Here is a 9,617-nt window from a genome sequence, read left to right as displayed (position 1 = left end):
ATCCTTCATTGCTTAAATGTAGCCTCAGTGTGTGAAAGGGCTTATGAATTATAAAACAGCATGCAAATATATACTGTTAATAATCTCCTGGACTCCCTTAACTGTTAACACCATGTATAGAGGATGCAAAGGTTCAACCATGCTGCAGCTGATAAGGTATATTTGACCATAATTATGGTTAACTGTAAGAAATTTCATTTTATGTTTGCCAGTTTATTTTGTGTGAGCAGCTTCAGCATAGAGGAATTGTACACAGACACAGATTCAATGTTCAGAAGAGTTCCTGTACATAAAAGTAAGTATACAGGGCTATGTGAAAATCATGAACATGAATAGTTTTCAAGTGTTTTTAGGGACATTGTTTGAAATTCTTTGTGGATAGCACCTTTAAATACTGGATGATGTCCAAAGGGAGTGGACTTGAATGAGCGAATTAGAAACAACAATGAAAACTGGGGGGAGGGGAAGACAAAAGTAGAAAGACAGGATTTATTATTTTTATTTATTTATTTATTTATTTTTTGCGGTACGCGGACCTCTCACTGTTGTGGCCTCCCCCGTTGCGGAGCACAGGCTCCGGACGCGCAGGCTCAGCGGCCATGGCTCACGGGCCCAGCCGCTCCGCGGCATGTGGGATCTTCGCGGACCGGGGCACGAACCAGTGTCCCCTGCATTTGCAGGCGGATTCTCAACCACTGCGCCACCAGGGAAGCCTGAAAGGGCAGGCTTTTGTATACTCTTTAAAAGGTGGTTCAGAGCTGCTGGAGAAACAATTAACAGGCAAATCTTAGTAGTGTGGAGCCCCACAGAGGAAGGAGAAAGCTGTGTGGGTTAAGAAAACACTATTCTCTTCAGGTTCTTCACTCGCAAGGTAACTGAAAAAGATTTTAAATAAGTAATTAAGACCTGTCCTGCTTTAACTCCTTTTAAGAACAATGTAGGAGTCTAAATAAATAAATGTAAAATGAATACCTGTACTCAAAATAGTAGCTGAGAAGAAAATGTTACCATGAGACCAGAAAATTTGAAAGGGCTTGAGACAGCCTGTAGGTGGGAAAAAGATAAGCCAACATTACATTAGGTTAGTCATAAGTACTGTACTTGAGTGTTCCTTTCCTTTCTGACTTTTGCTTTACTGTAGATATTTTGCAATGTATAAGTTAAAGTCAGTTCAGCAGTATATGTGCCATTGTCTGAAGAAACAAGGCCATGTTTTTCTATAAAGGTCTGGGGAAGAGTTTGACCAGAGTATCTCTTCTTGTCTCCAATCCCTATGTCCACAGTAACTTTCATTTCCTCTGTGTCACCCCAGAAAGTCTTCACCCTGTAGCAGATCTCCATGCTCTTGTAAGATTCAGGAGCACCCTAAAACTTGCCCTTCAACTCCATTATTATTTTAATGCTTAAACTGTCCTAATTATTTCCCTAGGATATTTCATTAGGATGAGCTATTAGCTGTTGAGAAGGTTAGAGTTTCATTTTGGGAGAGTTTCTTTTACACTAATGGAGGTGAGAGCATAAGCTGGTAAAAGGATGTAAATCTTAGCCCTATTAAATTCCATTCTGAGAATTAGAATATTTTAAATGTAATATAGTACGGCAGGCTTAAGATTTGTATTGAAAGGATGGTGTCACCATAATGACATGCATTTTTTAAGGCCTTTAGGAATAGATGACTAGACTATTAAACCAGCCTGTGCCCTGGGGAGTGCATTAACGAATTTAGGCCACAGGGTCGATTAGTAAATCACTGCTGTGATGCACTTACTCACCTCCCAGGGCCTCAAAGAGTTACTGCACCTCAGAAACCCCTGAGAGTAATTTATATACTGAAAGGATTTGACTGAATAAATACAGTCTGATGTGTTGTAATGGGCTTTGATGAGCATCAAAGACCAACTTTTAGAGTAGCATTTGTGCTTTGTAGAGGTGGGATTGAGGGCTCCGCAATTTAGAATTTCCATCTCTTCTTTTGAAATAGAATGAAAATTGTGTTCCTATGACCTTTTCAAGGGGTCATTTGTTTTGCAGGCTAATGCTATTTCCCTGTGTTAGATGGCTCCTTAACAATGGAGGAAGAGGCAGAATGGGCAATCAGTCAAGACACAAAGTGTTGAAAATGGCAAATGTTCAGTCTCATTAAATCCGGAGATACCGCTCATGCTAAAATCTGCTAAATGGAGTTTTATAAACACACAATATTGCCCTAGTTGTACTGTAATCCTATTCCGCCACTCTTCTCCATAGATGCAGTACTAATGGAAAGTAGTCACAATGGTGGTTTGCCTGTTTTACATTAGAAAATCTTTTAGACCTATCTGTATTAGAATTTCATCCTGGGTTTATTCCTCTCAGTAGCCTCAGAAGCATCATGTATTTCTAAAAGTGATATTTTACCCTTCATTAAACCTTGTATTCCAAGAAAAAATTGTCTTTGCAACATTTAACAAGGGAGATCTTATAATGACATTTAAAGTCTACAGACAGACAGGATTCACAATGAAATAATTTGGGTTCCTTGTATAATGAATAAATTTAAATCAATGCTGGGGGGAAGGGAAGTGTCTTGAGCAAAAAAATTTAGGATGCTCAGAAAGGTTGCAATATTTCCATCACTAAATTAATATAAGGGGTACAATGTTAGTCTCATGAAAGTTAATTAACTTCTCAAAGGCAGGTCTGTAGACCACCTTCATCAGCATCACCTGGGGTGCTTATTTCAAATGCAAATTCTTGAGCACTACCTCAAACTTACCGAATGAGAATTTCTGAGAGTACAGGAAGGAACCTTCATTTTTAATTAGCTCTTCGGGTGATTCTTTTGCACACTTATGTTTGAGAAACCCCTAAAGGGCAGCAGGATATTTTGATAAGAAATCTAGTCAAAGCTTTTGGCTCACAACTGCCATGGACACACGTTCATTCAAGAGTCGTAAGCTTGCGAAACCAATACTCAAGTGACCACAACTGGACGTTTGATTGGTCACAACAAGGAATGCCAACCATATACATAGCAACCACCTTTAGGAAAACACTTAGCCGTTAGAATACTGGGAACAAAATGAGATAAAATAGCTGGTCACTGGTCAGTTGTATATGCACAGGAAGTGTGAGAGGAGGGGGGAGGTAGAGAGGATAAAGAGAAGGTAATAAGACTCACTGTTTAATCCAACAGAGGTTGATAGTAGTTAGGATAAGGGGAGCTTTAAGCAGAGAGGCAGCAGTGGTATATGAGAGGAGTGGGGGCTGTGTGTACAACTAGTACATAGGTTGCATCAAGGTCCCTTTAACTCCAAAGCCCACGAACATGAACAGTATTCGTGTTTCTCAAAAAATGTAGTCCCCTTACTACATGCATCATAATTACCTGTAGGTCTGTCAGAATGCAGGTTTCTGAGTTGCAACCCACCAGGCCAATTCAATCAGACCATCAGGGGGTTGGGAGTCCTGGAATCTGCATTTTGAGGATATTCAAGTGATCCTGATGGACATGAAAGCTTAGACCTGCAGTTAAGATAAGTATCACAATTGTAGTACTCCCTTCTGGTAGCAAAACTTACTTTGGGCATTGTATGAATTTTTTATGGCCCCTTTGACAAACTACCCCAAAGGTGTGGCTTAAAAGAACGTAAATTTATGTAGTTTTTAATTTATATACATTTATTATCTTACAGTTCTGTAGATCAGAATTCTGACACAGGTTTCACTGGGTGCAAATCAAGGTATGTGCAGGGCTGTGTTCACTTCTGGAGGCTCTAGGGGAGAATCTATTTCCTTGCTTTGTCCAGCTTCTAGAGGTTGCCCACTTTCCTTGGCTCGCGTCCTCCTTTAAAGCCAGCAACATGGGGCTGAGTTTTCATGCTGCTATCTCTCTGGTCCTATTCCTTACTCACATCTCCCTCTGACTCCTTCTGCCTTCCTCTTCCACTTATAAGGACCTTTATGGTTACATCGGGCCCACCAAGATAATCTTATTTTAAGGTCAGCTGATGAGTAGACTTCATTTTATCTACAAACTAAATTCTCCGTTTTGCCATGTAAAGTAACATGTTCACAGATTCTAGGGATTAGGAAAGGGACATCTTGGGGGGGGGGCAAAGCTAATTTATTCCTCCATTAAATAGGCACCTATTGAGCACCTAATGGATGCCCATCACTGTGCCAAATGCTGGGGATAGAAAGTCAATAAGGCAGTTTTTGCCAGTAATGAGTTTGTACTCTAGTGGGGAAGAGAGACATGTCATTAGTTAGAGTGTAGTAAGTACTATGATGGAGGCATGCAAAAAGGCACAATGGGAACCCCCAAAGGGGTAGTATTTATTTTTCTAAGGGAAGTTGAAGGTTTTACATTGAACATTAGCTTTTCAACTAGTTTTTCAGGATACTTAGAATTTCACAATGTGAATACCAAAGGCAGAGCATCATAATCAGACAACTTGTACAAAGTCCTAAAGTTATGAAATAATGTGGCTTGTCCAAGGATTAACTAGTTATTGGGTGTGGCTAAAACTTAGGGCAATGGTGTATGAAGTAGGTGTTGGCAGAAGATGGGGCTGGAGAGGCAAGGCAGGGACCAGATCACAAAGGAACTTTGTATGTGTTAGAGTTTGGACTGTATTCTGCATGCAGTTGGAAACCATTGAAGGTTTTAAATAGGGGGATGGTATGATGAATCTGTGATGCTGGGGGGAGAATGAATGGAGGCGAAGGGAAGCAAGACTGAAGACAGAGAGAGCAACGAGAAAGGTAACAGTAATTGAGAGATGACGGAGTCTGAACAAGAGTGTGACAGAGAATGGAGATCCAGGAATGGATCTGAGGGACAGAGAGGAAGAAGAATTAACAACATTTTGACTGACTCAAGGAAGTGGCATGGGGTAGAAGGGCATGGAATGGATTGGGGTGGGGGGACTGAAAGAGATTGTAGAGTAGAAAGAAAAAAAGAATATGAGCTTTCTAGATAGAAAACAAAGTAGCTGGTATCCAGAGAAATGGAAAATGGAATAAAATGGAATAAAATGTGGAAATAGGAATGAAAGGTGGAAACTTTTTCCAAGTGGAAAATGGAATAAAAGATCAAATAATATTAAGATCTAAGTAGATATTTGATCTGGAGAATGTAGAGCAGTGACAAAAGCATAGATTTTACAACTAGTCATCTCTGTTACATTTGTGATTCTGTCATGTAGTAGCTAGATGGCCTTGGGTGAATTCTTTCACTTCCTTTTTTTAATTGAAGTATAGTTGATTTACAATGTTGTGTTAATTTCTGCTGTACAGCAAAGTGACTCCGTTTTTTATATATATATATATATATATATATATATATATATATATATATATATATATATACACACACACTTTTTTATATTCTTTCCATTATGGTTTATCACAGGATATTGAATATAGTTCCCTGTGCAATACAGTAGGACCCTGTTGTGTATCCATTCTATATATAATAGTTTGCATCTGCTAAACCCAAACTCCCATCCTTCCCTCCTTGACTCCCCCCTTCCCCTTGGCAACCACAAGTCTGTTCTCTGTGTCTGTGAGTCTGTTTCTGTTTCATAGATTGGTTCATTTGTGTAATTATTTCACATCTTTAAGCCTCATTTTCTCCATGTGAAAAATGAGGACACATTATGTGTTCAATATGCTGTGAGAATTAACAAAGGGAACATATATAAAGCACCAAGCAGTGCCTAAAATATAGTAGGGGCCTAAAAAGTGCTGTTTTCCTTGATAACATTGGAAAAGGAAAAGGAACAGGACTCCAGTCCATCGGAGGGAGATTAGGGAAACAGACGGACTATGGTCCCGGCAACATTATAAGACACAGGGACTCAGGTGCAGAGAACAAAGCAGAGTCCATGTATCTGAATCATGGAGCAAGGAATAAGGCAGAAATCTAGTTAGGAGAACTGAGGTAAAAGATGATGGCTGATGGGTGATTTCATGTTATATAAATTTTACTTCAATAAAACAAGTAAATACATAAAAAATAAAAGATTATGGGTGAATATAAAGCCAAGTTGATTTAATATACCATAAAAGTTGGTCTGATATACCTTAACTTTTTTTTCCTTCCTAAAGTAAGGACCCATCCTAACAACTAGACTGGGGCTCTGTGTGTTTGTGTGTGTGTGTGGCGGGTGTGTGGAAGCAACGGCCCCAGTTGTGGAAGGAGGTAACCAGCAGAGGTCATGTATAGATGGCGTCTGTGGTCCCATCAAGCACCATAATTCTGTGATTTGATTTCAGCTGAAATTCGTACATTGTGAAGCAACTGGAGCAAAAAAAGTCCGTGCTTATTCCGGCTTAGTTCAAGAGTGGTAGAATGAGAATTGGAAGAGGTGTTTGTTGGTTTTGTTTTGTTTGTTACAAATCAATTTGAGAATGAATGAAAGCATTAGAAACTCCCCCAAAACACACCTAGGCACATGCACATGGTTGATATATAATTTCAGGAGGTTCAAAGATCCCCTGAAAATATCTGGTATTACTCACAGTTCTTTCCATCACCCACTGATTCTCTACCACTTTTTTTCTTTAAAAAAATATGTTCTATATTTCAGGCATACTCTAAACACTTTATCTGATTTAACTTAGTTAATCCTTATGGCAAACCTATGTGTGGTAGGCTAATAATGGCTCCCAAATATATGGCTCCATCCTAACCCTTGGAACCTGTGAATGTTACCTCCTATGGTAAAGTTTTTTGCAGATATAATTAAAGCTCTTGAGATGAAGACGCTATCCTGGATTATCCAGTTAGCTCTAAATGCTGTCACACATGTCCTTATAAAAGAGAGGCATAGAGAGATCTCACACACACAGAGGGCCACGTGGAGGTAGAGCAGAGATTGGAGTGATGCGGCCACAAACCACCAAATACTGCAGCCACCAGAAGCTGGAGAGGCAAGGCAGCATTCTCCCCTAGAGTCCTTGGAGGGAACAGGACCCTGCCGACATCTTGACTTCAGACTTCTGTCCTCCAGAACTGTGAGAGAATACATTTGTCTTCTTAAGTCACCCAGTTTGCTAAGCCACTCTTAGATTTCTAATGCTCGAAAATGGTGCGAGATAATATATGCTTTTTGTTTTACGCTGCCCAATTTGGGATAATTTGTTACACAGCAATAGATAACTAATACAGTGAGATAAGTGTATTTAAAAAAAAAAACCCTGAAACCCATTCATGGATCTTATAGCTGGAGTATAGGTTAAGAATCCTTGCTAAAGTAGTAAAAGGATATAACAAGGTAGGACTGTGTCAGAAATTTATTGTTTAATGTTTCAGTGAACCAAAAGAAATACAGGATCTCAAAACTGCATTAGACTCAGCAGTGCTTAGACTTTCCCTAGAGTACTGTATCTAATTATGGACTGCTTAATTCAAATGACATGTGGCAAACTTTAGGAGAGTTCAAGGAAGAGCCATCAAAATGATGAGACAGTAGCAGGGTAGGAAGTGTGGAAAGATGAAAGTGAAGAGTTGAGCCTCAGCAAAAGGTACATAAAGCGTTAAATAACAACATATACTGCAGTGCCCTCCTTACTCTAGGAATGGTGTATGTAAGAGAGAGGATGCCTAGAAGTTTTCTCTTCACGTATTTCCTCCAGTACCTGCCATTATGCCTAAGATTTTGCTATTAATAATATTCCTATTTTATTTTACTTTAATTATTATTTTCTAGAGTCTCCTTATGCACATTCCTCTATGAAAGGTCAATTTATAAGATGCTGTCTTATGAACTGATAATCAGGGATTGGTTTGCCAGGTTCTCTCCAACTAAGTCAGCTAAGCACTAGTCTTTAGGCAGGATAGTACATTGGTTAGGAGCATGAACTTGGGGGCCAGAAAACCTGTGTTCCCATCCTAGCTTGATTCTTTAACAAGCCTGCAACCTTGGGAAACAAGCCTGCTCAACCTCTCTGTGTCTATAAAATGGGGGATAATAACTGTAATAGTGCCTTGTGAAGATTAAAGGTGTTCATATGTGTAAAACTCTTAGTGAAGAAGCCTATAGTAGATGTTATATCAATGCTAGCTGTTATTACTTTCCTATAATAATAATTATTAGTTTCCCAACCTTATTTACTCTTCTGACTGGTAAGAAGAATACTTTCCAAGGTAGTTCCCTGGAGCTGCCACATGGTCCATTCTGGGGTGAACTGAACTCACAGAGTAGTTCAGGAATTCTGTCCCCACACCCTCCTATCTGTGATTAGAAAGACTATGGACTTTCCATCAATCAAGAACATTCATGTTTTCTTTCCAAGTGGGAGAAAGTAGAAGGAACTTTTCCTATATAATCCCTGGTGGTCCTCCTGCCTGCCAAGTTATTTGGTAAACCCACAGTTCTAGCTTTCCAGGTATACCAGCCTTTTGCAGTTTGGGGACATTGGTTTCCTGCTTTGCTCTGCTGAAATTAAAATTTTTGCTTCCTCTGATTATAGTAGCTATCAGCCACACCCAACTTCTAAATCTAAGGCAACTCTAAGTTGCCTATTTACCTTTGATGGAGAGTTTTGTTGAGCTTTTTAAGTTGAGGGCAAAAATATATATTTCTTTCCTCATTGTTTTATGTAAGTCTCTCCTGTTTGCAAGTAAGAAAACTAATCTTAAATCAGCTTAAGCTCCACATTCTCACTTTCTGTGCTTAGTTCAAATTTCTGAGAGAGAAAATGTCATGGCTACTGGTATTCCAGTGGGTTGGCTACTCTTAAGTTGGCCGTCTATCTCTGGGGGTAGGTAGTGGTGTTGTTTATATAGATGAGGTCGTGGCCTGAGAAGACAGCCCAAAAGGTGTAAATGACTACTTCTTTTGCTCATATCTAGGGCATGTACTCCTTTGTAGGTTATATTTATTTGGTTGATAGCATGGTGGTTTGTAGCATGGCGAAGCCATTTGACACTGGGAATAAAGAAGTAGAATTAGCTAAGACTATATATACTTGGTTTGTGTTTAGTATCATTTTGCTATGGTGGTTTCTAGGTTCAGTTGACGCTCCTATAGATGCTAGAACTCAAACGGATTTCTGCCTCATTACTCATTTTCTAATGTATGTGCAAGAGAAAGTTCCACTTTCAAAGAATCCAGTTATTCTGTCCTTCATCTCTTTCATAATAGTACTACTAAAAGTCCTATGTATCAAGTATTTTTTGGCAGTCACTGTACAATACATAACATCTACCATCTCATTAAATCCCCGAAATAACTCTCAGGGGGTTATTATCATTCATTCCATTTTATAAATAAGGATACTGAGATTCAGAGAAATCAAGTCAACTTTTTAGGATTGGACAGCTAAGTTGCAGAACTGGGATTCAACTCCAGATCTGTCTAATTTCAGTATGCATATTATCAACGACTACTCTGTACTATCTCTCATTACATTATATTGCAAACAGATTCAGTAATCACAAGAGTATGGCTTCCTAAGGTCAGAGGGTTAGGCTCAGCAACTCACTTAAGAGTGGAAAAAACATAGAGCACTTTGGCAACATCTACAGAAAATCAGAGAGGTAACTAAATGACAGAATGACAGATACTAGAGACAAAGACTCCTGGCCAGAAAGAGTTCCACATAAATAACCAGCCACAAAAACTGGT

This window comes from Mesoplodon mirus, assembly GCF_964341445.2.
Source record: "Mesoplodon mirus genome assembly, chromosome: X".
In the NCBI taxonomy this organism is placed as follows: domain Eukaryota; kingdom Metazoa; phylum Chordata; class Mammalia; order Artiodactyla; family Ziphiidae; genus Mesoplodon; species Mesoplodon mirus.
The sequence above is the reverse complement of the archived record's forward strand: the minus strand, read 5'-3'. Positions refer to the sequence as shown.